Below are 9,373 nucleotides of genomic sequence, written 5' to 3' on the forward strand. Positions count from 1 at the left end.
CATAACATCAAATTGATGGGTTTGAGTTTTGTTTGGTTTTAAAAGATTCAAAACCGTCGCTATCAGATTTGGGTTTGATTTTAGGTCAAAACTGATCCAACCCGCCCCATGCTCAGCCGTTGCGGTGATACCCGGAAAAAAAAATTAGGATACCCCTTTGCTTTGAGTCTGGCTCCGCCACTACTTCAACAATCATATTATGCAAAATGACACATGCATACATGACCTCTTGAAGTTTTACCTCGTCCATCTTTAATAACTACACTCATTCGTTAAATCTTTAATTATGCGTTCGTATAAATGTTTGAACATTCTGAATCATCTTCGAAAATAATAGCCTTGAAAAGCGTCATGCTCGTCACAGTAGTCTTGCATCAAATGTTGGTGGGCACATTCACGATGTCTCTGACTATATCATTATGATCTCCATTGCGAACTTTATACTTCGTCATTGCATAAAACGTTATATGTTTGATGCACTATTTTAGCAACCCCGACAACAGCTTCAAGCATAACTTGAAATTTTCCATAAGATGAAGATGACAACATTTTTTAGTGATTTTGAGAGAAATAGATATAGAAAGAATAATTGGATTTAGGTGTGGTAAAATAACGGTTGTGAGGTTTTATTTATAGGTGAAAAAGGAAAAAATGATTTTAAAATTTTTGACAATTCAAAGCATCAGGAGATGAGAAAGAAGAGTAAAGAAAAGAGAGGGAGTGCGGCAGATTCTAGCTACATACAGCCAAACCACGAGGAAGACCGCAGGGTGGGGGCGATATTCCCTCTTGATGACTTGGCGAATCGTAGGTGCAACATCACCCACATCCTGAAGCCTAAGGGTGTCAATTTATGACACGACGCGATAAAAATAAACGACACATAATGAAATCAAGACAAAATCAAAATTCGAATTTGTGTTCATGTCAAGTTTAAAAAACACGATGTCGTGTTGTGTTGTGTTCGTGTTTAGAAATCGAGACAAAATAGATAAGATTGAGCATGTGTTTTTCGTGTTTGTGTTTTTGTCGTGTTATATACGATTAAATATAAATTAAATAAACTAATAGTTATGTAACTTTATCTTTATCGTGTCATATCGTGTTGTTTTTTAATTTGTTCGTTTTTGTGTTAATGAAAAAAACACGACATCGTATCGTGTTGTGTTCGTGTTACATAAAACATTGTCGTGTTGTGTCAGACAAAAACATGATATGACTGCCCGATCTGACAACGAAATATTAATACCATTACCCTATGCAAAATTTGATTTCTGAAATCTGAAAATAGAAATATGATGTGGTTTGTAAGATAGTAAAACGTGTGTGCTTAAATTTAATCGAGAGAAAGTGTAAGGGTCTAAAATGTAAACTTTTCAGGCGGTGAAATTATGAAAACCCCAAGTGATAATAAAGACTCCCATAGCAAGTGGGCTACTTGCACAATATAGTTTGCCCCGTATAATTTCAAAATCTAATAATTCTGCCTTTTACTTCACTAATGGGCAAACAAAACTAACTCAAAACCTTCTCAAAATCACCTTTTGTTATTTACCCGCTTTTTCAAACGTACAAAATTCAATGCGTAAGATACAAACCACCGGAAGAAAAAACACACAAAGGAAATAAAAATATGTTTATTAGATTTATTGGAATTTTTTATCCGATTGCTGCAAAAACACACAAAGGAAATTAAGATGCCACAGTACATGCTTTTGAGTGGGGTATGTGGAGAATATTGCCTAAATGAAGCCACGGAAAAATTATAATGGGACCTTTTTGTTTGGGTACGAACTTTTGTTGATGAACCTGTACATTCTGTATGGCATAATGCTTAAAAAATAATTCCAATTGTATATATATTGTATAATGTGATGATATCGACAACCCAACCAAATTAAAGAAGATCATGCTTGTTTTTATCATTTTCTTGATTGATTGGTGGTGCATCAAACATATGTATACGACGAAACATAGATAATTGGAAAACCTGACCAACCTATATTATGTCTTTAATAATTATTAACGAGATAATTGCATGATAAGAATATACACGACGATTTAGACAGTTAGGTGCTTTTTTGTTGTAGTTTGAGTTTTTTTTTTTTTGAAAAGAAAAACTGCTAATGTCACTATTTGTGCAGAGGATCCTCGATCAAAGGTGATGGGGAAAATGTATCTAAGGTTAGGGATAAGCATGGGTCGGTTTGGGTCGGTTTTTGGTTAAAACCAAACCAAACCATATAAAAAATTCAGCAAGGAAAAAAAAAAAGAAGAGAGGCTGGAAGAGGTTGAAAGAGGCAGTACAAGTGTTGCGCCAAACAGAGCACGCGCAGAGGTTTTTAACTCTGAAGACTTCTAAAAAACAAACAGCTGGGATATGAAAAGTGTTGCGCCGCGCAGTAATAAGAGGTCTGAAGAGGTTTTTTTTCCAAAAAACAAACAGCACCTAAATGAAGGTGGAGTGTTGTAATTTTGACATGCAATGCATTAGCAAGTGAAAAACTGCATGTGCTCCAATAACCCTTCAAGCGAACCGGTGGCGGACGAATGCGTAGTTGATTACGAAACTACTCAAAAAGTGGTTTGGATAAAGGATTTATAAAAATGTCAGCCACTTGAAGCTTGGTAAGAACAAACTTTGTGTGCAATTTTCTAAACAGGACAAGCTCTTGAATAAAATGATGATCGATGTCGATACCTTTAGCTCTCTTGTTTGCGACTGGATTTTGACTTAAGAAGATGGCACTTAAATCATCACACAGTAATGTGGGACGCTCCGAAGGCAAGGCATTTAAGTCACGCAAGAGATGAGTAATCCATATAATTTCAGCAGCGGTGTTTGCCATAGCCCGATATTCTGATTCACAACTCGATCTAGAAACTGTAGGTTGTTTCTTAGAACTCCAAGAAACAATATTTCCTCCAAAAAATATCGAACAACCATAAGTGGAATGCCAAGTTTCAATACAACGTGCCCACTCCGCATCAGAGTAACCAACAAGCAAAGATTTTGAGGGACACAAAATAGTAAGGCCATGATGAAGAGTGCCCTTTACATAACGCATAATCCGCTTAACAAGTACAAAATGTGCAACCGTTGGAGAGTGAAGAAACTGACTTGCTTGATTCACGACATAGGAAAGTTGGGCCTGGTGATAGTAAGATGTTGAAGAGCACCAACAAAGGACCGATAAAGAGTAAAGTCATGAAAAGGAGTACCATTGGTGGTGAAAACATCATTAGTGGCTAAAGGCGTGCCAACAGGTTTGGAGTCAAGAAGACCTGCACGACTTACGATATCATGAGCATGCTTACTTTGACTAAGAAACAAGCCGTCCGATGTGTAGGAAACTTCGAGTCCTAGAAAATAACTCAATTTGCCTAAATCTTTAATAGAAAACTCAGTCTTCAAACACGTGATGAAGTGATTAATGGAGGAAGCATCATTAGCAGTTAAGATAATGTCATCAACGATGAAAAATAAAGAGGGATGTATCCACCTGGCTACACTTAAAACCTTGTGAGACTAAGAAGGAGCTTAAGCGTTGAAACCAAGCTCGAGGATCTTGACAAAGACCATAAAGGGATTTGTTTAGTCAGCACACGTGATTAGGGTAACATGGATCAACATAACCAGGAGTTTGTTCCATGTACACAGTCTCACTAAGATGCCCATTTAAGAAGGCATTCTTAACATCAAGTTGATGAAGATTCCAATGATTCATAACAACCAAATATAAAACAACGCAAACAGTTGTGGCTTTCACTACAGGGCTGAAGGTATGAGATAAATCAAAACCCAAAATTTGATTGAAACCTTGTACAACAAGTCGAGCTTTATGATGATCAATGGTACCATCGGCATGATACTTGGTTCAAAACACCCACTTAGATCCAACAACATTTGCATTAATGGGACGCGAAACTAGAGACCAAGTATGATTAGTATGTAAAGCGAGAATTTCTTCAGTCAAGGCATGACACCAATGATCAGACTTAACAACAGATTAAAACCCTTTAGGTTCCTTAGAAGCAACTAGAGACTCATGCAATCGTGTGGGAGAAGTGGCAAGAATATCATAAATATGGTGTGGTTTAACAATACCAATTTTTCCTCGAGTAGCCATAGGATGTGTGGGAGCCAGTGGAGATGGTGTTGGGGATGAAGGTGGTGACGGAGGAGGTTGAACCGGTTAAGGAGATGGTGGAGGCGACGTAGGTGGGGTGTATGGTGGTATAGGAGCCTCATTGTTGGGTATTAGATTAGGTAAATGATCTTCATGCAAACAGGAAGCACAAGGTTTGGATGGTGTAGAATCAATTGTTTTCGAAACCGATGGAATAGGTGCTGGAGAGGTTTCAGTTTGTAAGGGAGGTAACCCATCATTGTAAGAGATTAAAAATAAGGTCAATATGTTTGAAGTAGACTCATTGTTTGCAAATAGAAAGCAATATTCGTTAAACTTGGCATGTCTAATTATGAAGATTTGATTGGTAGTAGGATCTAAGCACTTATACGCTTTGTATTGTGAACAATAGCCAATAAAAATGCACCCAAGGCTTTGGGGTGCCAGTTTATGCTTAGCATAAGGTCGTAAATAAGGAAAAACTCGACATCCAAAGGCTTTAAAATTATCATAATTAGGGACGACATTGTAGAGAATTTCAAAGGGGGATTTGTTGTTCAGTAATTTGGTGGGTAGACGATTAATGACATATGCAACAGATGAGAAGGCATCGCCCAATTGATCAGCCGAAGCATTAGCACGAAATAACATTGCGAGCCCAGCTTTTGGTTAAGTGGCGATGCTTTCATTCAGCACGACTATTTTGTTGTGGAGTATAAGGGCATGGCATTTGATGGTGAGTTCCATTCTCAAGAAATAAGTTGCGAACACGATTATTTAAAAATTCAGTACCCTCATCATTTTGAAAGACTTTAAGTTTGCGATAGAATTGAGTTTTGTCAAACTTTAAAAAGGTAACCAACACCTCATAAAAATTTGATTTCCGTTTAAGAGGATAAAACCAAGAGAAACGAGAATAATCATCAATAATAATGCATAGTATCGATATTTATCAACAAAAGTAATGGGAGATGGTCCCCATAAATCACAATGCACCAAATCAAGAATATGCAAAGACCGTTTATCATTCAACTGAAAAGGTAATCTATATTGCTTTGAAAGTTCACAAGAGGAACCAATAGTTGGAGTTGGTAAAATAGAAGAAACATGTAAATATCCATGCTTATTAAGAAGAAAAATAATATCATGAGCAACATACCCAAGTCTTTTATGCCATAAATCAAAAGAAACTCTAATAGAAGAAACCAATGATGTTGAAAAATCTTGAGAACCCGGATTCAGAATATAAAGACCATCCCTATGTGTTCCTATTGCTAGAATCTGTTTGTTGATTGTATCTCGAATAGCAAAGGAAGATCGAGAAAATAATATATCAACCAAGCTGTCATTAGTTAATTTGCTTAATTAAAGGATTTTCTTTTTTATATAAGGAACAATGAGAATATCCTTTAGTTTCAGTTGTGGTGTAAGAGATAAGGTGCCAGTATGATATATAGGAAGAACAGTACCATTGCCAAATGCCACTTTGTCTTTGCCATGATAAGGGGTAGACTAGTCAAGTCCAGTAGGAGTAGGGGCCATGTGGGCTGTTGCACCGAAGTCCACACACCAATCAGGAGTGGAATAGTTGATGGTGCAATCAGCATGGAAGGTCCGGGCTAAATTTTCAGCTGAGTATGAAGATTTCTGAGCATAACCACCCAAATCTGGACAAGAATTCACATAATGACCTCATATCCGCATAACTGACAATGAGGTGGTCGTCTACCATGACCTAGAGAGGAAGAATTTCCCCGAGGGTTTGATCGCCTAGAAGAGTTGGACCTCCCTCTCCCACGAGAAGAAGCAGCAGTAAAAGCAACAAGGGAGGGAGTAGTTTCATGTAAAGATGTCATAAATAATTCATGGGCCTCTGCCTAAGAAACAAAAGCACGAAAGAAGGGTCTGGTGGTTAGAGTTCGATGAGCTGTAGAGAAGGTTTCAAATGTATGTCCCAAGCCACACAAAAATCAAACTTTTGTCATCATCATGAACAACTTTACCAATCACCTGAGGTTTATCACAAATAGTTTTAAATTGACTAGCATATTCAGACATATATAAATTACCCTTTTTAAGTCGGCGCAAAGAATTTTTGAGGTTCTGTGATCGCTCCTATGAATCATGACTGTAAGCTGACTCCAGCACTTTGCATACTTCTCGAGGTGAAGAGAGGCCTAATACCTCTGCCATGGATTCTTCAGATAAGGAGGATTGAAGGATTATAAGAACCTTCTTATCGAGTTCCACCCAAGCAGCATGGGCTGGGTTTAGAGCTTCTTTTCCGTCGACTAGGGTTGTGGATGGTGGAATGGTAGAGGAACCATCGACATGAGACATCCACTTTTGATGAAGGAGAAGTGGGGTAATTTGATTTCTCCAGATGAGGTAATTTGATGATGTTAATTTAATGGTGAGCATATGGATGATAGTGTATAGGGAAAAATAAGATTGAGAAGAAGACATCATGAGATGATGTCACAACTAGCATTTTTGCTAGGAAATTCTACTCTCATGCAATCATTCACCTAGTGTAATAACTTTTACTCTAAAGGAATATCATACTCCACTCTCATTCAAATATATCTCATATGTTTAAATAAGGGTTGGAAACCCTAGATATCCCGACTCAAGTTCATTATGGACTATGATTCTCTTATTGGACCTAATGGACCAATAAACCCTTAACTTAATTCTTTTAAGCTAAGAGTCTTAAGTTGGGCCTTATTTGAACTCACATTCATTAAGATATAGTATTTTGGGCTTTAATGGGCCTAGAATGACCCACACCTTTCTCATGGACCTATTGGGCCGAGAACTACCCTAAAGGCCCAATGGGTCGAAAATTTTCTTTATGGGCTTCATAATTGCGAACCAAAGAAAGAATTGGGCCAAGCTAATTCACCCTCCTTCCTCCTAGCCCAAAATCTCGGCCCAAGATCAATTAAAACTATATATATATATATATATATATATATATATATATATATATATATATATATGGAAATGTAATAAGAATTGACTTAGGAGGTGCCACCTCCATAATGTCCAACATACATCCATGCAAGGACCCCCATACTTCCAAGCATGTCACCTCACCATCTCTCTCTCCCTTCTCTCCATATTCTCGGCCAACCCTCTCACCACCTTCATTTTTCATTCAAAAACTCTCTTAAACACTCTCAAATATCTCTTCCATCTTCCATCAAAAATCTCGAGTTGGTGTGTGCTTTCAAGAGGATTCTCCACCAAAAATCATCATCCTAGGTAAGTTTTTACTTATATCCATGGTTTAGCTTCTTGATTTCTTCAAAATCTCCTCTTAACCCTTTCCATTTCGTGAATCATACATCTTAGAGCCATCTAAGTTGTAAAGCTCCTCAAGAAGCTTGCTAGGGCCAAAAACCTCTTCACATCTTCATCAAAAACCGAAACCTTCAAACAAGGTGAGCTTCATACCCCCTATTTTCTGTTTTTATGAGTTTTTTTTTTTTTGGGGGGGGGGGGGGGGAATACAAGTGAAAGTGTAGATCTATATGTGTTTTGTATGCTTTGTATGATTTCCATGCTTATATGTGTGCTTTTGTGAGTTATAATGTTGGATTTAGCCATAAAATTCCTCAAAACCGAGATTTACCTTATGTTAAATGATTTTAGCCTCTACTATATTTCTACATACTAAGTGTCTCTAGAAAAATAGCTAAGTGGTTTAGTAATAATTTCTTTGGACTAAAAACACAATTTTTGGACCTAAAATGTGAAAAATACAAAAATTAAGGGCCCAAATTGACAAATCACGAATCCTGATGGATGAACTGTGTCAAAATAGTTTCAATAAAACAATTTCTGGAAATATACGCATTTAGAGGATTAAAAACATAAATTTCAAGCTTAATGGGCTAAAAATGACATTTTTGGCCCAATGAGGCCCATTATGCGAAATTTTCTGTTTTGGAGGGCCAAAACTGTGTTTTTCTGTAAAACAGTGGACTATAAGTGATCCAAGTCCTTTTCAAAGGTTTAAAATGCTTTTTTTAAATTCAAAAGGGACTAAAGTTGCAAAATTTTACAATTTGGGCCAAAATTGTCAAACTTGCGAAAAAGAAGGGTTATAACCGAGAAAACTGAAATTTCAGGGACTTAAGCTGTTTTCTAGGAAAAATATGCTGGAAAATATTTATTTCAATAATTTTTGGTATTAAAATGTCAAGAAAATTGATTTAAGGACCATACCGGAAAGTATTTAAATAAAGGGTTGAAAAAGTAAATTTTTACAAACAAGGAGGGGCTGAAAACAGAAAATTTACAAGGCTAATTCAATACATGCAATTTGACCAAATGATGGTACCACGACTATCGACGAAATACAATACATTACAACACCAAAAGTCGTTGTTAAACGAATTGGTTCGGTCTCGAACCAATAAAAATCCGAAACTACTAACACGACGACACTATGACACTACGACATTACGATTCATAACTAATAACGTTTGGGAATTCAATATACATGCGAGTGTGCACAGACGTCTACGCACCATCTTTGGGCCCCAAAAGTGTAAAATCTTGTTTGTTGAGCCTAGCTAGCCCAATGACCTGATCTTAAGGCCCGAAGACCTCTATCTTACGAAGTGTTGGGTTTTACCGATCCGACATAACGTAAAAGGACTTTCAATGGCTTGTATACTACTGGTCCCCAAGGGTCCTTTGGTATTGCTAGTAGAGTCTACCTTTTCATGCGAGGCGGGTCTGGGACCCCTCGTACCTTTTTATCCCCAACCGGCTAATGGAGTCATTGAGGCCTTCGTGTCCTCGTTCTCTTCGGGTGTGGGACTACACATAGTCAGGGCGGTTGGATAACGTGATTAGTACGGACGACGCCTACGGGATCGTTAGTATTGCTATAGACTAATCGTTTGTGTAACGTGGGTTTGTAGCAAATAATCATGCTCAAAAATAATCCAACGTCGCCTGGTACTGATAATTTCACGCGTTGCAATGGTTTCAATGTAAATTCATGTAATTCAAAGAATTAGGAAAACATCGGGTTTTCCTAGGGTTTTTCAATACATACGGATTCGGAATGCATACAATTTTAAATGAACAATTTTTACAAGTATAGAAACAAACAAGCATACCTATGGATCTTCACACCTTTTTTACTATACTATTTTCAGAAAATATCGGATTTTCTGGTGGTTTTCAAACAATACAAAACATTGGATTTCAAACACTACTTATGA

This window comes from Lactuca saligna, chromosome 5, assembly GCF_052625555.1.
Source record: "Lactuca saligna cultivar CGN05327 chromosome 5, ASM5262555v1, whole genome shotgun sequence".
NCBI classification, from domain to species: Eukaryota; Viridiplantae; Streptophyta; class Magnoliopsida; order Asterales; family Asteraceae; genus Lactuca; species Lactuca saligna.